The sequence below is a fragment of the Schistocerca gregaria genome, chromosome 1 (genome assembly GCF_023897955.1).
Source record: "Schistocerca gregaria isolate iqSchGreg1 chromosome 1, iqSchGreg1.2, whole genome shotgun sequence".
Lineage (NCBI taxonomy): Eukaryota > Metazoa > Arthropoda > Insecta > Orthoptera > Acrididae > Schistocerca > Schistocerca gregaria.
Genome location: NC_064920.1, coordinates 781,487,051 through 781,512,231, shown reverse-complemented (window position 1 = coordinate 781,512,231; position 25,181 = coordinate 781,487,051). Strand labels below are relative to the sequence as shown.

At 42.7% G+C, this 25,181-nt stretch overlaps 1 protein-coding gene across 7 annotated transcripts in view; it reads left to right on the top strand.

Annotated features, from left to right (window-relative positions):
• Positions 1–25,181, top strand: part of LOC126268754 (E3 ubiquitin-protein ligase RNF19A-like) — a 354,985-nt gene that overhangs the window by 147,101 nt on the left and 182,703 nt on the right. For 6 of the 7 annotated variants that reach the window (XM_049973936.1, XM_049973935.1, XM_049973938.1 and 3 more), the window contains exon 2: positions 3,770–3,834. The gene's annotated coding sequence lies outside the window, so the exon portion shown is untranslated. Of the gene's footprint in view, positions 1–3,769; positions 3,835–20,499; positions 20,686–25,181 lie in introns of those variants that run through there. The other variant, XM_049973937.1, reaches the window with a different exon arrangement.

Sequence of the window (25,181 nt, the reverse complement as noted above, 5' to 3'; positions counted from 1 at the left end):
CTCTCCCAAGGCCGTCAGTAGTTCTAATGGAATGTTGTCTACTCCGGGGGCCTTGTTTCGACTCAGGTCTTTCAGTGCTCTGTCAAACTCTTCACGCAGTATCGTATCTCCCATTTCGTCTTCATCTACATCCTCTTCTATTTCCATAATATTGTCCTCAAGTACATCGCCCTTGTATAAACCTTCTATATACTCCTTCCACCTTTCTACCTTCCCTTCTTTGCTTAGAACTGGGCTGCCATCTGAGCTCTTGATATTCATACACGTGGTTCTCTTCTCTCCAAAGGTCTCTTTAATTTTCCTGTAGGCAGTATCTATCTTACCCCTAGTGAGATAAGCTTCTACATCCTTACATTTGTCCTCTAGCCATCCCTGTTTAGCCATTTTGCACTTCCTGTCGATCTCATTTTTGAGACGTCTGTATTCCTTTTTGCCTGCTTCATTTACTGCATTACTGCATTACTGAAGGGAAGGTACATGGAAATAGGTATAGTACCCGAATGATCGCATGTTGTAACGAAACGTTAAACACACACATCAGTTTTCTGTCGTTGCCCCTTCTTATCCTAACTCTTTTTTTCTCTTATCAGTTACTGAAGAATATGAAAATAGCAAGCTGTAGACAGACGAAGAGCTACGATGTGCGTGCACACAAATAGGCAGATGCTGCCTCTTTCCCGGCGCACTGCTTCATTATCGCTTACACGCGTACGGCCTATGTCACGCAAACCATATGAGTGAGCGAATTTCCAATATGTAGCTCTCTGAAATACACAACTCAGTACTGTTGCTTGAATATTGCAGTGTGTCTAGCTCTGTTCCACTGATCTTCTAAACAAAATGAAAACTAAGGTATTTCAAAGTCGCATTGACTCGGTTCACTTAACACTGTTATTTTCGTTTTCTAGGCTCCCTTCATGTACACGGATCAAAAACAGCCACACTTTGAGGAAGGAAAAAAAAATAGTTACCACACAGTGAGAGGCGTCACAGTGGTTTAGAGACTGGACTGTTGTTACGAAGGGTCGATCCTAATATCCATCCAGATTTGGCTATGCGTGGTTTCCTGCAAAATCTCTTCGAAGCGAATTCAAGGCCGTCCTTGGAGATCAGTACACACGTCTTCCTGTAGGCGCTGGCCGCTGGAGCCGAGCGGTTTTAGGCGCTTCAGAGTGGAACCACGCTGCTGCTACGGTCGCAGATTCGAATCCTGCTTCGGGCATGGATGTGTGTGGTGTCCATAGGTTAGTTAGGTTTAAGTAGTTCTAAGTCTAGGGGACTGATGACCTCAGATCTTAAGTCCTATAGTGCTTGGAGCCATTTGATTTTCTTCCTCTAGGCGAGTGTTAATAATAACCTCTCTTGACGACAGTTGTATGTCACATACATTACTCAAAACTCAATATCTTGAGGAACGACGTCGTTTTTAAAATACTGGGTGATTATATAATTAAATTTTCAAATCGCTGTGGAAATACCACCACTGGTCAAATTGCAACGGAACAGTATCGGAGAAAGGGGAAAACGTATAGGAGAAGAAAAATAGTTACAAAATGTAGTAATAGATGGCGCTGTATCATAATTTAATAGTGGTCGACTCCAAATGGCAGATGAATCATACAATGCCTAAGGTGTACGTTTGACGTTAAACAAACTGTACTACTCAGTATGCATGGACATACGGCAAGGTCATATCACATCGGATGGGAAAGATCGGTTTTTAATTGTCCTGAGGCCAAAAACTGCATAAAAAGCGTCAATCAAAATCAAATCGGATTATTAATTTCCGTGTGCTGTCCACCGTTTTCTGTAACAACTTGAAATCGAGAAACAGCATTTTCCACAACTGATCGAAGTGATTCCGGGGTCACGTTCAGAATATGTTGCGCAAAGCGTGCCTTCAATGCAGCTAAGTTTGCAGTTGGAACACTGAACACAACGTTTTACAGAGAGTCCCACAGCTAGAAGTCACACGGATTAAGATCACGTGATCGGGACGGCCAGGCTGTAGTGAAATGGCGGCTGATAATTCTAGCATTTCCGAAATGGCGTTTCAACAGCTGCTTAACTGGATTTGCAATGTGGGGAGGTGCGCCATCTTGCATAAAAATGATCACATCCACGCTGTTGGAGAGCTGGAATGACGTGGTTGCGCAAAAGACACTCATAGCACTTACCAATGAGGGTACAGGTAACAGGACGGAATCACCTGTCTGAAAAAATATGGCTCTATAATAAATGATGCCGTTAACCCGCACCACACAGTGACCTTGTTCGTGATGAAGTGGTAGTGGTTCAATTGCGTGTGGTTTTTCCGTTGCCCATATTCCGTTTATTGACATATCCTGTCAGATGGAAGTGGGCTTCGTCTGTCCACAAAATCTTCCACGGCCAATCATTATCCACTTCTATGCGAGCAAGAAATTCTAAAGCAAAGGTCTCTCTTGCTGGCAGGTCAACAGAAAGCAACTCGTGCACATGGGTTATTTTAAACGGATAGCAAAGAAGGAGATTTCGTAGAATTTTATGCACCGTGCTCACGGATATGTCAAATTTTCGGGCAATTCTCCGTGTACTACACGTTTGCACACCACCACTCGTCGTCTCCTGCATTGCTGTGGCCACTCCTTCCACTGAAGTCGAATCAATTCGTTTCCTCCCTCTACCAGGATGCACACCAAAAGAACCTGTCTTTCCGAATTTCCGAATCATTGTGTCTAGACCCACGGCAATCATCAGACCAACACATATTTTCAAACCTTTCAGTGTCCGGAACTTCTGCAGAGTGAACGTGTGCACAGTTACCATTCTTTTAGTATAGCTTAACAAACAGCGCGAGCCTGCATTGAGACAGTCATGGCGAACATCGCAGACGCGAAAGGAGGAAAAGCCGTGTACCCGGCGTGTTTATACCAACTTCAGTGGGTGGTGCGCATGACTGTTGTTTACATTACGTATTCTGACACACACCATATCATCTATTGATCAATTTTCGCTCTATTTTTTTCTGTCACACGTTTCCCCCCTTCTTCGGTAATACTCCGTTGCAATTTGAAGTAATTCTTACCAGTGGTGTTATTTATACAGCATTTTCAAAGTTTAATTATATCACCTTGTACTGTTGCCTTTTCCCAGTTGTTTTCAAGCGTATACTAGGTATTAAACAATTAAACTTTACTGTTAGGTTTCAAAAATTTAAAATTATGTGGATTTTATCATGTTGATTATCATATTAGCTCCTTTCAAGCATAAATGCCGTTCCTAAAGTTAGGGAACTGTTCAGACGGATAGTTTCCAGTTGGAGAAAAAAAAACAGCTGTAATTATAGATATTACTTTCTACACAATAAGTGTAGATCACTTCGTTCGTTTATAAAACCAGAAAAAGGATACGGTAATCGCTATGCATGAAATTACCGTTTCTTTCAGTTTTTATTAAGCTGTAGCTCCCCCAGTTCCCGCTCGTATTGCTTCCAACAACAGTTAAATTTCTCGTTAAAGCCGCACTCGATTCAGTGGTACTACGGTGTTTTGGTGGTTATAGAGCTTTCGATGCAACGTGATGGAATTAGCGGTAATAGTGATACATTGACAGCTATCGAATATCGATAGAAGTCGTTTGGCAACGCTGTGTAAAACTGCTAATGATCCTTCGGAACTCTTTTGTATTGACCTGTGTATTTACAGTTAGACTAGAGCGCGTATGTTCTGCTTAAGGTTTTTATCGCTGCTGGAAACGTCTTGACTTAATCAGTCTTTTCTTGTTTCAGGGGACGCAGCCTTTACACTCATTGGTGCTAAGATCCCGTGGCGTATAAGGAGACCATATTATTAGGTAAGATTCGCAACATGAAGGGTTGATAATAAACTGGGCGTTGGTTGTAGTCATGACATCGAGATCAAGCGATAAGCGCAACGCCACCATCAAATTGCATAGTTCTTCTAAGTAAATGTTGGCAATACAGTTACCCAGTATTAGAAGACGTAACTGCGAGATTTAAAGTGACGTACATACAATGCGTTTTTCTTCAACGACACAGTGCGATTTCATTTGTTTTATATTTGAGTGTAGCTCCGCAGTTGTGTTCTTAAGCCGTACTGCTTGTTAAAACATTTAAGAAATTTTCATTTCTTTTATTATTGAAGATAGTCTGGAATTTAGGCGTACGCGGTTTGCACGTGAACATGAGATACATCCCAGAAAGTAAATTTTATATTCCGCTGTGAGAGACAAACACAGATTTAATATACACTGAGATACCAAACGGCACCGGTGCCTTCTAATATCGTGTCGGACCTCATTTTGCCCACGTAGAGTAGCAACCCGAAGTGGCATAGACTCAACAAGTCGTTGGAAGTCCCCTACAGAAACATTGAGCCATGCTGCCTCTATAGCCGTCCATAATTGCGAAGTGTTGCCGGTGCAGCATTTTGTGCACGAACTGACGTCTCGACTATGTCCCCCGAATGTTCTTGAGACCAGTCACGAACCAGTATGTTTGGAAACATGAAGTCCATAAATGGCAGCAAATGGTATCTTAGTAGCTGAACATAAGTCAATGATCGCTTCAATTGGACCAGAGAATCGAGTCCATTCCATGTAAACACAGCCCACAACAACGTGGAGCCACCAGCCGCTTGCACAGTGCCTTGTCGGCGGCTTGGGCCCATGGCTTCGAGGGGTCTGCGGCACACTCGAACCCTGCCATTAGCTATTACGCACTAAAATCTGGACTCAAATGACCAGGCCACGGCTTTTCCAGTCGTCTAGGGTACAACCGCCAGGGTCACGAGCCCATGAGATTCGCTGCTGGCGATATCGTGATGTTAGCAAAGACACTCGCGTCGGTCATTTGCTGCCATAGCCCGTTAACCCTAATTTCTTCTCACTGTCCTAACTGATACATTCGCCGTACGCCCCACATTGATTTCTGCGGCTTTTTCATGCAGTGTTGCTTGTCTGTTACCACTGACAACTGTAAGCAAACGCCGCTGCTCTCGGTCGTTAAGTGAAGGCCGACGGACACTGCATTGTCCGTAGTGAGAAGTAATTTGGTGTCGCGGCACATGAGAAGTAATTTGGTGTCGCGGCACACTCTTGACACCGTGGATCTCGGAATATTGAGTTCCAACAGTTTGCAAAATGGAATGTCCCATGCGTCTAGCTCCAACTACCATTCCGCATTCAGAGTCTGCAAATTCCCGTCATGCAGCTATAATCACGTCGGAAACCTTTCACATGGATCACCTGAGTACAAATGACAGCTCGGTCAATGTATTTCCACTTTATACTTTGTGTACGCGGCACTACCTCCGTCTGTGTATGTGCATACGGCTATCCCTTGACTTTTGTCAGCTCAGTGCTTCCGGTGCTAACTTCTGGCTTTGTGATGCTTACACAACACGCGCTATGTTTGGCAGTGATGTGGTGTTGGGTGGGATTTGTAGAAAGCAGTTCCGGAGCCTGCGCCGGACACGTGTGCGGAACTACTGCGTGTGAAGAGAAAGTCCAGGGCGGCGCTCCTGAGACGCCTGCCAACTTTTGTCGCCAGGCTCCCTTCAGCTGCGACTCACAGACTTATTATAACGACGCACACGTAGTGCCTTCTACATGTAACCCACTACTGCATACTGATATACTAACGGAAATGGAAAGCGTTACACCATGAAGCATCAGTCCGATATTTATCAGACTTTGAGATGTTACGCACATATCAGATATTAAATGAGTAAACTTCTCATTCCATTCGCAACTGATGACCATAATCAACATTCGTGTGTTATTTGTGTGATACTCACGGACACGAATACCATGCGTATTATTAGTCATGACACGGAAAAAAACCATCTTCGTAAGATATTTGGGAAATTTCTTGCCATGTCTGAAAACCCATGCTGTTGATTTCTTCTCATCGCATCCTAGACTTGCTCTATAGGTGAGAAATCAGGAAACTGGGCAGGCCAGTCAAAGCGTTGGTAGGTTGAACAGCAGTGTTGGATCTCGCATTATCCTACTGGAATATGCCATTTACTAGCCTGATCATGAAATTTGAGACAAAAGGTTTTAACATACTGCATACTGTCGAGCGTGCAGCCTCCCTACACCGATTACCAGATCAGTTCGTGTGTCCTATCCAGTAGCTCCCCACGCTGTGATTCAAGGTCGTCTATGGGCACGTTTTCGTTGATACGGCCGCCTCATATGCAAACGAGACTCGTCGCTGAGCGTTACAGAATACTATTCATGTCCTATTTGAGTGGCTTTACATTATGCAAGTGTTCTTTGTCTGCCGTACGGTTTCAGCAGTAAACGACACTTCATAACCCGAGATCTAAACTAGCTTGCAGTGGTCTGTTCTCTATGGTTCATGGTGACACGTTGCTTATAACTTCCGCCCGTATTTCAGCTGTTTCCATCCGTTTGTTCGTCAGAGCTACCTTAACGGTCTCGTGTTGTAGTAGGTTTTTTTGGGATCCGTGTCTAGTCATTGTGACATACTGTTGCCTTGAATTCATATCTTCATCACTTATTCTGTATTTATTGTACTACAGACAGCTGTGAGATCTGTCGGTAGATGGTCCCATGCTCCTCACACAAACTATTCGACGTTTTGCGAAGTCGGAAAGATGAGATCAACCGCGCGTGTACGTTTCCTGGGCATGCTGTGTTGTGATGCCCGCCTGAAAAAAAAAAAAAAAAAGACGTTTTTAACGCGAGCAGCACGTAGGTAAGTTAAGAAAGCAGCTTTCGTGGTGTGCTGCGTGCACACAGTAGTATTCTGAGCATCATTTATGTTGAACGGCGTCGTCTCGTCGGAATATAGACGAAGGAATTGCATGACGTGTGCTCTAAAAGTTACTGAGCTACTGACGTATTTCAATTATCCTTGACGCCTATGAGTAATGCTCCATAAATCAATCTAGCATGTGACATTGAAGCATGACTTTTGTCGATGATACCCAAGTCGGCTGCATCTCAACTTCAGACAACAGTCCTCCTAGTCTTACGGCAATGGCCACATAGGCATTAGGTGACGGCTGTTGGCTGATTACTGTGCATCTATTGCCAGACGACTGAGGTGATGATACGGTGTGAATGGTATGCGATACAGTTCTTCCAAAAAAATTGTTTCTGTTACCAACAGCACTTGCAGCACCGGAGCACTCCTTAGCGCAAAATCATTTCTTCTATAAAGCAAACTATTAGGTCTGCATTTCGACTCAACGCTCGGTCACATTTTGCTCAGAGTATCGAAGCCATCTCCATTTCTGTTCTGGGAAGTCTGTTGAATTAACATATATACTGTACTAGAAACGTGTGGGTTGTCACGTGGCGACATTAAAAACCTTGCCATATACAATAAACGTAAACTGAAGATGTAAATCGGAAGTATCAAACGCCTGTCAGATACACTCCAAGACAAAAAAAGACACACTACGAAGTAAATATCCGGTTGAGACGGAAATCTGTAGATGTGATGTACATGTACAAACAAGCAGATGATTACAATTTCAGAAAAGCTGCATGGTTTATTCAAGAGAGAGAACTTCATAAATTGAGCTGGTCAGTAACGTGCTGGACCACCTCTAGGCCTTACTCAAGCAGTTATTTAGCGTGGCATTGATTGATGGAGTTGTTGGAAATCCTCCTTAGACATTCGGTGCCAAATTCTGCTCAATTGATGGGTTAAATTGTCAAACTCCATAGCAGGTGGGAGGTTCCTGTCCGTAATGCTCCAAACTTTCTCAGTTGGAGAGAGATGAGACGACCATGTTGGCCAAGGTAGGGTTTGGCAAGCACGATGACAAGCAGTGGAAACTCTCGCCGTGTGCTGGCGAGCGTTTTGTTGCAAAAAATGTAAACTCAGCATGGCTTGCCTTGAAGGACAACAGAATAGCGTGTAGAATGTCGTCGATGTACCGCAGTGCTGTAAGGTTGCCGCGGGTGACAGCCAAAGCGGTTCAGTTATGAAAGAAATAGTACCCCAGACCATCGCTCCTGCTTGTCGGGTCGTATGACTGGCGACAGTAAAGTTGGTATCCCACCTCTGTCTCCAGTCACGTCTTCGGCCTGGTATTTAGTTGACTGGAATAGAATTATCTTCAATGATGAGTCCCACTTCGAATTGAGCCCCAGTGACTGGTGAAGATATGTCTGGAGACGCCCCTGACAGCAGTGGAATGCCAATCTGACCGTCATCCGACATACGGCCCGACAGCCAGGAGTGATGGTCTGGGATGTCATTTCGTTTCATAGCAGGGCCCCGTTGGTTGTCATCCGCGGGACCTTTACAGCACAGCAGTACGTGAAAGATGCTCTGCGTCCCCTTTGGTTGCCCTGCATGACAAGCCGTCCTGGGCTTACATTTTAGCAACATAATGCCTGCCCGCACTCGGCAAGTGTTGCTACTGCTTGTCCTTTGTGCTTGCCAACCCCTACCTTGGCCAGCAAGGTCGCCAGATCTCTCCTCAACTGACAACGTTTGGAGCATTATGGCTAGAACCCTCCCATCATCTCGGGATTTTAACGACATAACGCGCAAATTGGGCCAGAATTTGGCACAGTATTCCTCGGGAGTGCTTCCAACAAGTCTATTAATTAATGCCAAGTCGAATAACTGCGTGCATAAGCGCCAGAGGTAGACCAGTGTTACTGACGTTCTCAATTTCTGAAGCTCTTTATCTTGAACAAATCATCCAATTTTTCTAAAACTGTAATTGGGGGTGGGGGGGAGGAGTAGTAATAGAACGTATAGGTCGTCTTATTGCAGTCAGTTCGATGCCCAAAAATGCAGTAGCAGTTGTCGACGATACTTCCACTAACGTGAGTGTTCCTTCATTTGCATAATTTCTCGTATGTGGCAAAAGCCGTACACCTTTTTTTATAGCCCCTTTGTGGTATCGAAATTTTACGCTCAGTAGCGTGATTTTCTTTCTGATGAATGATGAATGTGCCTACTTTCAACAATTCTCTTCAAATACCTGCAAAAGGCTTCCATCTACACCACAAATAAAATCACAGAATGAATAGATGGATTATACCCTACAAATCCAAACTGAAAGGACGCATTGTACCAGGCTACGACTTCTTTAACCAAACCGGAATACAACAAATCACAATGCGGTATCTCACGACATTCCTTCCGATTTTGGTGAAAAGCATGCCAATACTTCTCAATAAATAAAGTCACGTTGCTTCATGATACCGCCCCGTCACACAGCAAAACGCATCAGGGAAACTATCGAGGCGTTCAGTTGGGAAATACTAATGCATGGGGCATATTCTCAAAGTAAATGGCAGTATGTAAACATACAAGCAAGCAAGACTTTCTATTCGTGAATTTATCTCCGGTGACTGATATCCAAAAATGCGCCTCATAATTTTAATAGATGACTGATAAATGCCGGAAAAAATAAAAGTGTAAGCTCTGTTCTTCACATAAAATCAAATAGAGGCGGTCGTTAATAGAGGTCTGTTACCGTTGTAGCAGCACAGATGGTTCTCGGCTGTGATGACATAAACCACCTTGTCCCAGATAGAAAGTGCGCAGCTTTCCCGTCTCATTCTAGACGTCTTCTCCCCGTTCCCTTTGTAGTAGTCGTTTAGTCTTATCCTGTTGTCACATTTTTGCTACTTCTCTGTAGTCGTATTTTTCTCATCGACCCTTTGAGTCTCTATCCGGTTCATTGAGGGAAGGAGACTGTAATTGTAAGAACATCTCTCAGTAAATTACCGGCGAGATGTTGCCAGGTAACTGTCATAATATAGTAGTTGCATTTAGAGTTCCTTTCGTCACTGTTTTTAGTGTATAGGTATTTTGGGCGCACAAACAGATACGGTGCTGCATCTAAATCAGTATTAAATTGTCATATGAATGGTCAGTTAAATCTATAAGAGACAAGCTCTTATTACTGGTGGTAATTTGTTGAAGATTGGGACGCAAAGAATTACACTTACACTTCGGCTGTGGTTTCTGTGGGAGTTCGTGCTTAGGAGCCCAGTGTCATGAGAAGAGACGAGATTCCCGGAATGGACGATGCTGTGCGCTGCAGGTAATACTGGGCAGTGAATGTTAAGGACAAAAATATGTGAATGAATGGCATGAGAGCATTCATATGGTGTCGAAGATTTCCAAGATGTAAATACTATCGTGTAATTGGCCAGCCAAATAAATAAGAGAACGTGCTATAGGGGGCCCAACGAGTGGCTAGTCACGTAATCTTCCTCCTGCGTTAACGTAAACTGTCCACATGACTTTAGATTATACGTCGTTGGTTGAGGTTTCTGTCAGCGCTCACGTATCAGCACGTACTGGTTTTATCTTCCAGTTCAACCATTAATTTCAGTTCAGAGTACTCCACGCAGCGTTGTGTATTCTATGTTTGCTTTGCGTGTCTGTCATAGGAACATTCTTTTATTTATACTGGTAAATTACACCGACCACGCGCCCAGATAACCGAGCGCGTTAATGCGTGGAAGTCAGGCCACGAGGAGACGAGCCTGGCCTGGATCAAATCCACCTTGCGGATTAACGAGAGCTGATGTGTGCGCCAGCCTGGATGTGGGTTTTAGGTGGTTTTCCGCATCTCAGTAGCTAAACACCAGGCTGCTAACAAAGTTCCGCCTCCTATGCACGCCACACAAACATTTAGAAAACGTTCTCACACTTGCAAATCAGATTTATTATAGACGCAGACAGGCGGGATACACCCATTTCGTCCTGGAGGTAAGAGATTGACGACTTTAGATCTCCTGTCTCTCTAACAGTAGAACGACCGATGGGATATTTTCGTCCCATAGTAAAATTTTTACTCCTGTATCTCTTATAAATGTTTTTGGAAGTTGATGAGGGGTCATGACTTTTAACATTCTTTTAGCCTAGTTAATTCTGAATTAAAAGTCAGCGCTGTCATTTGTATAGTTTACGAGGAGAAAAATAAAAAAATAACCTAGAACGGCCGACGTGCGATTTTTGACCCATTAAATAAACTCAGCCGTCCCGAGTGCTTCGCTTTATTGGTAGCCATTATTTGATCTGCTGCTGCAATGAATATATGAAGCTTTTAAGTATGGGGTCTTTGACGAAGTGAAACTTTATTTAAACAGAACAAACAGGCGCTGAAAAGTAGTGTAGCATGGATCGTTGTCGCGGTCTAACGGACGAGCCGATGTCAGCTTTCTCATATAATACTGAATAACTCGAATTCGAAGGCGAATATGTAGACAGTATTTAACTGATTCTGAAGCTAAACGGAGTTCAGCAGGGTGCTCGGTTGAATCAAAGGGCAGCGATCAAGATACTGACGAATCTTCACGTGTATATCAGGTGTAGAAGTATGAAGCCGGAATTTTCCTACAGGTGGTTCTAGCCGTCAATGTAGGGCCGGTGAGACCGCGTCTGCAGCGCCATCCGCCTCCTGTAATGGCTAACGACGAATGTCAGCACGCAGTAATCAAAGTTCCACACAGTGGCATCTATTTCCAACCCGTGAACATGTCAAGTTTTGTGCCTAAGAACTAAGATTTGCGGACAGCATTGGTTTTCTGTTATCATTTGAAGTAAGCTGCAGCAGAATCGGATCGAATGCTTGTCAAAGCTTTCTTTCCCGTAGTTAAAAAAAATTCGGAAGTGGTGATTTTGACGTGAGAAACGACGAGCGCGGGAAACCACCGAAAAAGACGATGACAACGAATTGCAGGCCTTAGAGGATGAAGAAGATACTCAAACTCAACAGGAACTCGCTGATCTAGTGTATGTGACGCAAGGTCGTTTCTCCGTCGAATAGTCGCGGGTGATGAAAAATGTATATACTTTAAGAATGCTAAGCATCGTAAATCATGGGTGAATCCAGACAAACCATCGACATCCACTGCTAGGCAAGATCGCTTTGGAAAGAAGACAATGCTCTGTGTTAGGTGGGATCAGAAGGGCGTCATCTATTATGAGCTGCTAAAACTGGTGAAACCGCTACCAACAGCAAATGATTGATTTTAAATCGAGCATTACGTGAAAAACTGCCGGAATGTGGAAAAACGGCAACACAATCATATTGCTCCATGATAACGCCCCATCACATACAGCAAAACGGGTGAGGGAAATACAGGGTGTCCGACTCAAACCTCCCTGATTTCAAGGCCACGGGAGAGAAAAACCACAGTAGATACGACATTGAAAAATGCACCACATTGTAGAGAATCTCAAAGAATTTACATCCCCGCGTCAGAAGTGCCAAAGTATCGTCGCCAGAGTGCATCATGGTCCCATGAAGTGAAAATGGCGACACCACAGCAGCACGCGCAAGCAGTAGTGTTGTTTGCAGAAACAAAACCGCCGATTATTGTGCAAAGAAATAATCGTCGTTTGTATGAATGTGATCCACCTCATGTGAAAACAATTAAGGAACGGTATAGGAAGTTTCTGGCAACAGGAAGTGTTCTGAAACATTATGGCGGTGCACGTTACGGAGTTTCAGAAGAGACAGAGGAGGTCATCAGACAAATGTTTCTCCGAAGCCCCTATAAGTCAGTTGTCAAGCATCTAGGCAACATGATGTACCTCGATCAACATTGCATCGTGTAGTTCACCAGCGCCTTCGTAAGTGTGCTTACAAAGCGCAAATACTGCAACATCTGACGCCGAACGACAAACCACGCCGACACAATTTGCTGCAGATATGCTGCAGCATATTGATGTGGACGCCAGCTTTCTGGAAAGATGTTTATTCTCAGATAAAGAAACCTTTCATCTATCAGGAAAGGTTAATAGGTATAATGTTCGGATTTGGGGTTCGCAAAATCCGTACGTTGTTATTGAACATGTTCGAGATAGCCCTAAACTAAACGTCTGGTGCGGGCTAATGCATGACGGGATTGTTGGACCGTTCGTCTTCGCGGAAGAAACAGTGAATGGGTCAGTGTATCTGGACACGGAGCAGTTTGTGTACCGTCAGATACAACTTGGAACCCAACATCATTTTTCAACAACGTGCAGCCCCGCAACATTGGTCGACGGCTGTTAGCAAGTTCCTGAATTGGAAATTTCGCAATCGTTAGATCGGACGCGGAGGACCCATTGCTGGCCAGCACGTTCCCCCGACATTACGTCGCTTGATTTGTTAATGTGGGGATCCGTGAAGGACCGTGTGTATGCGACCAAAGTGGACGATATTCCTACATTACAACATCATATCACTAATGCGATTGCAAAAATAACAGAGGAAATGTTACAAAGAACTTCGCAAGAAACTGAATGTAGACTCGATATGTTTCGTGTACAAGTGGTATTGATGATAAATAAATTCATTGAGATGCTATACAATGTGGAGCATTTTTCATTGTCGTATCTAGTGCGTTCTCTCTCTCTCTCTCTCTCTCTCTCTCTCTCTCTCTCTCTCTCTCTCTCTCTCTCTCTCTATGTGTACTTTGCCCATCATCATCATCTATTTTCATCATTGGGACACGCCCTCGCTGAAAACCGCTTCAGTTCGTATGACAATGTACGAAAATGGCTCGCTGACTGGTTCGCTTCAAAAGAACTGCTTTTTTTTGCGTGGCATTTATAACGTGCTGGAGAAGTGTGAGAATACAAATGGCAATGGGGATTATTTTGAATAAAATATTGTGTATGGGTTTCACTTCCCCATGAACCATGGACCTTGCCGTTGGTGGGGAGGCTCGCGTGCCTCAGCGATACAGATGGCCGTAACGTAGGTGCATCCACAACGGAGGGGTATCTGTTGAGAGGCTAGACAAACGTGTGGTTCCTGAAGAGGGGCAGCAGCCTTTTCAGTAGTTGCAGGGGCAACAGTCTGGATGATTGACTGACCTGGCCTTGCAACATTAACCAAAACAGCCTTGCTGTGCTGCCACAAAAGTCTTTGGGCACCTACCAAACAGCATCAAAAGCCTGACAGATAGCCAACTAACATTTAAAAATAAATTAAAAGAATTTCTAGATGACAACTCCTTCTACTCATTGGCTGAATTTTTAGATGTAAAAAAAAAACTTGATCATTAGTGTCATGCAATATTTTGTGTAATGTAATTTCTTGTACAGACATCTTCTATTAACCTGACACGTTCCACATCATTACGAAGTGTCGTATTCATGATCTATGGAACAAGTATTAATCTAATCTAATCTAATCTAACAGCTGAAACCAAGGGGAAACTACGGGCGTAATTTTTCCCGAGGGCATGCAGCTTTACTGTATGGATAAATAATGATGGCGTCCTCTTGGGTAAAATATTTCGGAGGTAAAATAGTCCCCCATTCGGATCTCCGGGCGGGGACTACTCAGGAGGACGTTTTTATCAGGAGAAAGTAAACAGGCGTTCTACGGATCGGAGCGTGGAATGTCAGATCCCTTAGTTGGGCAGGTAGGTTAGAAAATTTAAAAAGGGAAGTGCATAAGTTGATGTTAGATATAGTGGGAATTAGTGAAGTTCGGTGGCAGGAGGAACAAGACATTTGGTCAGGTGAATAAAGGTTTATAAATACAAAATCAAATTGGGGTAATGCAGCAGTAGGTTTAATAGTGAATAAAAAAATAGGAATGCGGGTAAGCTACTACAAACAGCATAGTGAACGCATTATTGTGGCCAAGATAGACACGAAGCCCACGCCTACTACAGTAGTACAAGTTTATATGCCAACTAGCTCTGCAGATGATGAAGAAATTGGTAAAATGTATGATGAAATAAAAGAAGTTATTCAGATAGTGAAGGGAGATGAAAATTTAATAGTCATGGGTGACTGGAATTCGAGTGTAGGAAAAGGGAGAGAAGGAAACGTAGTAGGTGGATATGGATTGGCGCTAAGAAATGAAAGAGGAAGCCGCTTGGTAGAATTTGGCACAGAGCACAACTTAATCATAGCTAACACTTGGTTCAAGAATCATGAAAGAAGGTTGTATACATAGATGAATCCCGGAGATACTAGAAGGTATCAGACAGATTATATAATGGTAAGACAGAGATTTAGGAACCAGGTTTTAAATTGTAAGACATTTCCAGGGGCAGATGTGGACTCTGACCACAATCTATTGGTTATGAACTGTAGATTAAAACTGAAGAAATTGCAAAAAGGCTGTAATTTAAGGAGATGGGACCTGGATAAAGTGAAAGAGCCAGAGGTTGTACAGAGTTTCAGGGAGAGCATAAGGGAACAATTGACAGTAATGGGGGAAAGAAGTACAGTAGAAGAAGAATGGGTAGCTCTTAGGGATGAAGTAGTGAAGGCAGCAGAGAATCAAGTAGGTAAGAAGATGAGGGCTAGTAGAACTCCTTGGATAACAGAAGAAATATTGAATTTAATAGATGAAAGAAGAAAATATAAAAATGCAGTAAATGAAGCAGGCAAAAAGGAATACAGACGTCTCAAAAATGAGATCGACAGGAAGTGCAAAATGGCTAAGCAGGGATGGCTAGAGGACAAATGTAAGGATGTAGAAGCTTATCTCACTAGGGGCAAGATAGATACTGCCTACAGGAAAATTAAAGAGACCTTTGGAGCAAAAAAAAAAAGCCACTTGTATGAATATCAAGAGCTCAGATGGAAACCCAGTTCTAAGCAAAGAAGGGAAAGCAGAAAGGTGGAAGGAGTATATAGAGGGTCTATACAAGGGCGATGTTACTTGAGGACAATATTATGGAAATGGAAGAGGATGTAGATGAAGATGAAATGGGAGATACGATACTGCATGAAGAGTTCGACAGAGCACTGAAAGACCTGAGTCGAAACAAGGCCCCGGGAGTGGACAACATTCCATTGGAACTACTGACGGCCTTGGGAGAGCCAGTCCTGACAAAACTCGACCATCTGGTGAGCAAGATGTACGAGACAGGCGAAATACCCCCGGACTTCAAGAAGAATATAATAATTCCAATCCCAAAGAAATCATGTGTTGACAGATGTGAAAATTACCGAACTATCAGTTTAATAAGTCACAGCTGCAAAATACGCGAATTATTTACAGACGAATGGAAAAACTGTTAAAAGCCGACATCGGGGAAGATCAGTTTGGATTCCGTAGAAATGTTGGAACACGTGAGGCAATACTGACCTTACGACTTATCTTAGAAGGAAGATTAAGGAAAGGCAAACCTCCTTTTCTAGCATTTGTAGAGTTAGAGAAAGCTTTTGACAATGTTTACTGGAATACTCTCTTTCTAATTCTAAAGGTGGCAGGGGTAAAATACAGGGAGCGAAAGGCTATTTACAATTTGTACAGAAACCAGATGGCAGTTGTAAGAGTTGAGGAGCATGAAAGAGAAGTAGCGATTTGGACGGGAGTGAGACAGGGTAGTAGCCTCTCCCTGATGTTATTCAATCTGTATATTGAGCAAGCAGTAAAGGAACAAAAGAAAAATTTGGAGTAGGTATTAAAATCCAAGGAGAAGAAATATAAACTTTGAGGTTCCCCGATGACATTTTAATTCTGTCAGAGACAGCAAAGGACGTGGAAGAGCAGTTGAACGGAATGGACAGTGTCTTGAAAGGAGGGTATAAGATGAACATCAACAAAAGCAAAACGAGGATAATGGAATGTAGTCAAATTAAACCGGGTGATGCTGCGGGAATTATATTAGGAAATGAGACACTTAAAGTAGTAAACGAATTTTGTTATTTGGGGAGCAAAGTAACTGATGATGGTCGAGGTAGAGAAGATATAATATGTAGACTGGCAATGGCGAGGAAAACGTTTCTGAAGCAGAGAAATTTGTTAACATCGAGTATAGATTTAAGTGTCAGGAAGTCGTTTCTGAAAGTATTTGTATGGAGGGTAGGCATGTATGGAAGTGAAACATGGACGATAAATAGTTTGGACAAGAAGAGAATAGAAGCTTTCTAAATGTGGTGCTACAGGAGAATGCTGAAGATTAGATGGGTAGATCACATAACTAATGATGAAGAATTGAATAGAATTGGGGAGAAGTATGTGACACAACTTGACTAAAAGAAGGGATCGGTTGGTAGGACATGTTCTGAGGCATCAAGGGATCACCAATTTGGTATGGGAGGGCAGCGTGGAGGGTAAAAATCGTAGAGGGAGACCGAGAGATCAATGCACTAAGCAGATTCAGAAGGATGTGGGTTGCAGTAAGTTGTGGGAGATGAAGAAGCTTGCACAGGGTAGGGTAGCATGGAGAGCTGCATTAAACCAGTCTCAGGACTGAAGACCACAACAACAACAACATGGGTTTCAAACACAGACATTTACTTATTGTAACAAAATTGAAATAAAACGTTTCTGCGAACATGTACTTCCGCTTTTCCAATTTTCCTTGCAGCTGTGTTCCTTCCACGAATAACACCAATTTTACTAATCTATCAGTGTTGCCTCATCCGAAGGGCAACCACGTCGTCTCCGTAATAGAAATGCAATAGAGACGTTTCTGCCACAATGGTTCCTGGTAGTACTGCCAAAGTTGCTATAGTTGGTATTTTTTTCAAGGTAACGATGATGAACAGTTACAGCTAAATGTTACAAAATTCTGCCATGCACTTACAAAAAAGGAGTCGTCAGTCAGGTAAACGAAAATTGTCAATAATACGGTTTCCAGTACAGAAGTCGAAGCTCTTGCTGGATTGAAGTGGAATGCACAAGAGGTAGGCAAAATAGTGTGAACACCTATACTTACTTGGGAATGGTTTATTAAGAAGTGGTTGGAATAAAGGGGTTGGACAGCTGCAATTCTTCTCGGAATACTGGCGTACAATGATTGTATAGTCTGCAGTGGAATGTTCTGTCACTCTTCGATCAGAACCTCTTCTAACTCCTGTAGTGACGAGGGAGGCGGAAATCTGCTCCAGAGTCTGCGCTCCAATACTGCCCATAGGGGTTCGATAATGTGCAAGTCTGGGAACTGTGCTGGCCAGGAACGACGCTGCAGCTCAGTTGCATGCTCGTAATACCACGATTGTACTGTACTGGCTGCGTGAATGGGTGTATTATCGTCCTGCAATATGCCATCATTGTTGGGGAACAGCATTTGAATCAGTGTACCTGATCACCCAAAATGTTCACATAATCGTTGGCTGTAACAAGGCCTTTAAGAGTAATAATGATGGGACGTGCAAAGTACCATGATATGACTGTCCACACCATCACACTTCCACCCCCTTGCGTAACCGTTGGAATCAAGCAATCAGGATTGCAGGCTTGTTTTAGCGTTCTCAAGACGTAAACTCGGCCAGATGTTGGAAATGACGAACACGTCGATTCGTCGGAGCATATGACGTGTTTCCACTGACCAGCCGCTCAGGATTTAGCTCGTGACACCATATTTTACGCTTCTTTGCGTTGGTTGTCACCACTAATGGTTTCAGTATGGCAGCTTGTCCACGAATATTCACTTTATGGAGTTCTCGGCGGACAGTGTAGACAGATACAGTATCTCGCAGATGGCTGTTGAACTCTGCAGTCACTTTAGCCGCCGTAGTTTTGTGTTGTTTTGACAAAATTCGTGTTAGCATACGACGATCTGTCATTCGGCCTCTGAATTCAAATACAAAGTGCCCACAACTCGTAAACAACATCCACTGATGTCCAGTCTGTACTGAACCCGCACAGCGCAGCGCAACATGCGCCTTACCTGCGTTGTTGACCGTGAAACAAGGGACCCCATTACTACCACTGTTCACATTATTTTGCCTATCTACTGTAGTTACTACTGGTATTGGAACTCCTAGATAGCGGGGAAAGCAAAATGTTCTTTAGGAGAATTGCGGCTCTTTGCCATAACCTTAAACATTTGGCGTGTGATTTTTCTTTGAATGCTTGGCGCTTATTTATTTACAAATCTGATCCCAAGTGTATTCAAAAATGCGCTGAAACTGAGGCATGTATAGCGTTGGAAGGTGAAGAATGACTATTACCGATAGGAGAGCTTGATGGCTCTCTTGATGTTCTGAATTTTTGGGGTGTCATTGAATCCAAAGGAATATAGGTGGACCTTCTTTGGTCAAGGAAATGGCGGAAACAATTTTACAAGTCTATGATCTCAGATGTCCGCAGCTCGTGGTCTCGCGGTAGCGTTCTCGCTTCCCGAGCACGGGGTCCCGGGTTCGATTCTCGGTGGGATGCTGTGAAACCTATGTACATACGAAGGTGGCACCAGACAGTACTACGGACGACTGCCAGGGTAGGGAAATACACAAATAATACCGGGATACTTACACCGTGCTGTGGCCCCCGAGCGCCGCTGCGGAAGTGCACTAGACGCGGTGTGCTACTTATGAGCGCAGAACAGGGAGTAAGTACCGGATGCGAACGAAGAAGCAAATTGGTAAACCAGAGTGGCAAAAGTACTGCCATCTATTGGCGGAGAGAAGAACACGAGGCCACTAGTCCGGCCGTTCACAATTTGAATTATTGGTTTATATTTAAAAATGAAGAAAAAAACAACAAATACATAAATACACGAAATAAGTTAAAAGTGCATCATGCGTAGTAAAGGAGCGTATTGAACCGAGGGAAAACTGAGTGGAAGCTGCGATATACGATTATTACATAAACCGTAAAGCGCAATGAAACTTCTCTTTTACATGAATGGCAAACAAGTTTTAAATTTAGTGGGGATATGTAAGTGACAACGTGGAACAACGCGCCACAGTTATCAGTTAAAAAAACATACACATTTACCACTCCTATTTACGAGTTCTCGTTACTGATCAACGGGGAAAGTAGCGAAACCTTACAGTCTATGCTGGCAGAAAGTAATATGCCAATTAATAACTAGCAGCAATAGCACTAAAAGGACTCATCAAAAGTGGGGTCAATTTAAAACCTGCTAACCAACAGTAGACAACTAATCGAGGCTTACATGAGATAACACCAGAGACGCATTTTACGTAATGAAAGATAGGCAATTTTTTAATTAGTGAGGCCACAGGTAACGCCGCATTAGTGATAGGATAAAATGAAAAACATGTAAACTTTTATTAAGATAGGTCAATTTTACAATTGTGTAAAATGAACTAGCTGGCCTTGCGGACCTCACTATAGGAAATAGGCATATACCGTACATTCGTGCAGCCTATTGAAGGCCGCAAAAATAATGGAAAAAAAACTATGACCCAATTAAGAAGTATACATGTATGGCGTACAGTAATCAGGGACCAGAAAGAGAAGGAAATAAGGCTGGTCGCTGCTTCAAAAAAGAAAAGTTATTCAGCAGAACTGCGTGCTTAAGCGTAGTTCGCTCGTTCAAAGGGTATCCTAGTTTAGAAAGAAGTGTCACTTGCTATGCTTGTCTGATAGCCGAGCAGCATCGATATTTGGTTGTTATTATTTATGCATAATATGGTTTCATACTGTCTTTGTGATATCGTAATAGGTGTGAATTTTCATGGTAGTAGCCATGAGGGACTGCTGACAACAGCAAGGAAAGGGACGTGCCGATGCAAGCGTCGCTGCCGGGTGTGTTTTGCAAACGTCAGTGATTCGCGGCTGTCGTGGAACAGCTGAGCGCGGGTGGTGCCTCTCGCGGAGGTTGCAGTAACTAATTTGTCGTCCCGGCTGTAGTCCCGCGCTTCCTCGCCAGTCTGTGTGCGGAGGCTGGTGGGTGACTACAGTGACAAGTGTGTGTGCGTGCGGAAAGTCTGGAACGGAGAGGCAACTGACTGTGGCCCTCAACTCATTAATAGTACTACCACCGTCTTAATTGCGTCACGTGTCTCTTGTGAGTATTCTTGAAATCTGTGTGGCCCAAACGCGCTCTTCGTTTCTTTTAGCCAGGAAGTCTGGTGTGCTTTGTGTCGTATGCTTCCGGAGAATTTTTATGGTGATGCATCTCTGAGTGCAGGCCATCAGATCCCAAGGCAGCCCAAAGTTTTAAGTGTTAAACGAGTACGAAAAAAAAGTGCACGTAGTGATGAGATCGGTCAGACTAGAAATATCTTTAAGCGTGAAGATGGTTGTGAGCTGTTGTTTTTCACTGTGTAAAAGAGGAAGTTAGAAATAAACTACAAATATTCGGCTGTCAGTATTTGGCATGAAGTGAGGTTCCTTCGCAAATAACGTAGCTGCTCAGTTCAAGTGTAAGTAATTAGGATGAAGATCTCATTGTAAAGTCATGCAATGTAAAATGAAGCAGTATCCACATAACTTTGGTAGAGTTAAAAGTGAACATATGCGTACTACACAATGGTCGTACCCTTCGTCGAGAGCATAAATTAGAAGGCGGAGTGTTTTGCAGAAGACTGACCAAACATCGATGACCTACTATTTCGTAGTCATATGCTGATAGCCTCCAGTGATCCTGACGTCAGTGGCCGTCACCCATGACTAACAACTGCCCTCTTTCGTTCTTGTTTCGTGGCTTGCTGTGGCATATGATATGGCCTTGGATGTGCCATCGATACTACGTCCTCAAAGTATTCCTGCTAATTGACTCTATCAGGAATCCGAAAAACGACCAGGACAATCATACCAATATCGCTAGTTAAAATACTATCCGCGCTGATAATGCCATACTGTTGCGCTTATACAGTGTGCAAATTAAAAAAAAGTGGATATGATGTCACATCGTACAGCTCCACCCAAAGTATTTCCCAGCGGCGTTGTAGAAAGATCAGATAATGTCATCTCTAGTTCTTTCTTCGGTTGCAAAACTGTTGTGCCGCTTGGGCATTTGAATTTATACTTTCGTGTTGCATTTACGGAAATCAGTAATGCTATTAACTTGCACTGGTAAATGCATTTTGCGCGAATCACGGCCTGTGGAATTAGCGAACGCACCAGGGAGTTTCTTCTGCTGTTTTGTGTTTGTGTGCTGCAGAACTGCCTCCCCGGTAGAATCTGACAACATAACATTAATTTGCGAAAGAGAAAAGAAAGACAGTGAGTGTATTACTGGAAACGGTTCTGGAGTGAGCCACCTGTTGCAGAAATGTAGTACCACCACTACTACTACTTCTTATCCTATGGTCAGTTCTATGATGTAATGAATTGGATCCAGGATATGTACGCAAATTTGTTTCTATATCGCTGTGTCGTGGTATTATAAACATTAAAAGTATGCCACAATTTGCAGGGACAGCACGAATCATGGTGTTATTGATGACAGGAAAAAAAAAATGTGACTAGTAGTGTACAAGGTCAACAGAAACTGTCAGTGTTATCCTTCTGCAGATATACAAAGCATAGGACATACATCCGCGAGGGCTCTTATTACTTCTTCACTTTTATCCCCACCCCCTACACACACACACACACACACACACACACACACACACACACTTCAACGTTTTGTTATTAGTCAATGCTTGGAGAGAGTTGCCACAGCAGCAACCAGTCACATTATGGACTTCGTCACACTTCCTGTTCTGTTCACCGTTGTCACATCGCACTGCTACCTCAGATGCCAGTCATTTGTAACGATGCTGTAACGATGCTTGTGGTCGGTAGCGAAGAATAGTGGTTTGTTTTCATTGTCCCACTGTAAGGCGTGGTTTTTTTCCCTTCAGGTGTGAAGAGCGATAAGAGTATTGCCATCCTGCTAAGCAAACCTAACAATGAATATTAACGTGGAACGCGTGATTGCATCGTGAACAGAATCACTCAGCTCTTGCTGCCGCAATTCTATGTATGCCCAATCAATATGAACCAACATCGTGTCCTCCCATTTCTTTACTATCAATCATTCTATTATTTTAATCGAAGAGTGGTTCTGGCATGCCGCGGGAAGCGTTGTGTCCTAAGTAGTGTATTAACAAGTTTTGCGCATTTTCTTTTTAGTAGACCTATGTTGTACTTTTTGGAATATCTGCCCACAAGGCAAAAATTAAATCAATGACCCCCTTCCGGTTACATGTTAAGATTAATCGGGAAATTGTATTGTTTTCCATTTGATAAAAAAGTAAATCCGTGTGGACCATGTACATTTTCATTTCACCCGCGTGGTCAGATAAAAAAATTGGGTGGTTCGTAACTGTTTAATCACTGTAAACACATCCTCCTTCGTTCGTTCAGCATTTGTAATCTCTGGTTAATGTGTATAGTCTTTGCATGTCAACAGTGCAACGGAGGTTGTTACATCTTGGCAATTCACGCAGTCTGCGGAGGAAACTACAATGGGAAATTACTGCATTTCAGCAGTTACAAAAGCATTCTGTTCAAAACATACAATACTGGTAGACACTCTGAATTTGCTAATTTCAGAACTAAATAGTGTTACAAATTATGACTATTCAGTCACTTGCCACGTATGAAAGTGTTTGTAAATCATGTGCCAAACTATTAAAACAGTGCATTTCACTCACTAATAAATAGTTCGTTGACTGAGTTCATTTGTTTAAATAATGCTTCATTTTTTCGTATTCTTTCTACTTTGTGCTTGATCGTCCACAAGCTTTTAGGGCCGGCTTCAATCGAAGTGGTATTTTACCATGCCTGTACTTCCTTTGCTAGTTGTGAGCCGAAGATGTCTTTTGACTTAAGTAAACATGTTTTAACGGATGGAGATGGCGAACATGCTTTTTAAGAAACATTTGCATTATTGTTGGTGTAGATAGAAATGTGATTATTAAAATTATCTTTACTGTTGTCGTTCATGTGACAAAATGTTCGCCCCCCCCCCCCCCCCCCCCGCGACAGAAAAATGAAATATTTGTTAGCATGTTCTCTTTATAATGAATAAAGCTGCTCAATTTATTATTTATTTAGTTCACCATGAGGTATGGAGTGGAAAATCAGGAGACAGTAATTATACTTCATGCTTTACTAGTGTCGCGTAATACTACAACCGCCGGATTTTTCGAACCACCCGAAAACGCCATCTGTAAGAAAAAGCAATTGAAATCGCCTGTTTTGTTTAGAATTGAAACATTAAATATAATCATGTAATATATTTCCAAATTTTAAAATAATTTTTATCCACTTCAACTTAAATAAGCAAACACTTCAATTTTTTTCACAATATCATCAAATAATCTTCTCGGTTATAGAAATACAGCCAAGTCCAAAAGTTTTCGGTACAAAAGATTACCCAAGTAATCAAGAACACACTGTACCATCAGTAGGTCACAATTGTCTGATACAATTAGACAAAAATAAACATCACAGGTGTGTGCAAGTAAATATATTCTCTTTAGATACCTATAGATCATCGTTGTCTTTGACAGAGCTTTGAAGTTTGCGCTAACTTAGGAAATCGTAACAACACAATTCTTCCAAACTGGTTTGTCACGCGATACACATTTATATGAACTTCCCCTTCTTTGAGAGTTTTTCATACCTGGTAGGAGCTGCGGCATTCGTCTAACATCTGATGGATCTTTCTGAATAGCCAGAGCTCTGAGCCTCCTTTTTGTATATCTTCAGTAAATTCCTCCGTGACCTTTTATTTTTATGTTTGTTGCTTCTCTGTAGTTTATCCAAGCATTGATAATTGCTAAATGTAGAATATTATAAAAAGTACAAAGAGGCCACCTTCTTCCGCCGGCTTCCACTAAGTACTCGAGAATTCTTTTTGACTATCTGGTCAACATAATCTACTCCATACTTAGTTTCGCTGTAACATTTTACTGTGTCAGTTCCAGTTCGTACATTGGATGCAAGGCACTGATAATTACTACGTTCTTCCCTGGCGATCAAGTACACCCCTTCTATTTTGTTGTATTGTGCCAAGCAGCTTGTGCGGTTTTTCAGATGTGCTGGTGAAAGTGATGTGAAGTTGGCATGCGTAAAATTTGCTTTTTGTAGGCATGGACCTAAGAGTTTGTTCTTTACAAATTTATTAAGACGTTCACCATCATGACTAGTTTCATCTTTTCCAAGTTGCAGGAAATACTTTAGCTTATACTTGGAATTTTTATCCACGGCCATCCAGTGTTCCAGCCCATACTTCAGGTTATGAAGTGAAAGACATCTACAGTTGGAAGGATGCAACTAGTGATAGACACAAATATGTAGACCAGGAATGCTTTAGCTGCTTCTTATGAATCTGACAAGAGAGCGAACTTCTCACTTTTTAGTCACTCCGACAGCGTCGAGTTCAAATCAAACGTGAGGAACGGCATGATGTCCCTGATGCGACTACGCGATGTCACGGACTTGTAAAATTGTGTTCCCGCATTCCTCTGACCAAAGAAACTCCGCTTGTGTTCCTTCTTCTGTGGCATTCGGAACATAGAGAATAGCAAGAAATGTATGAAACTTTCCTAAAGGGAATGACTA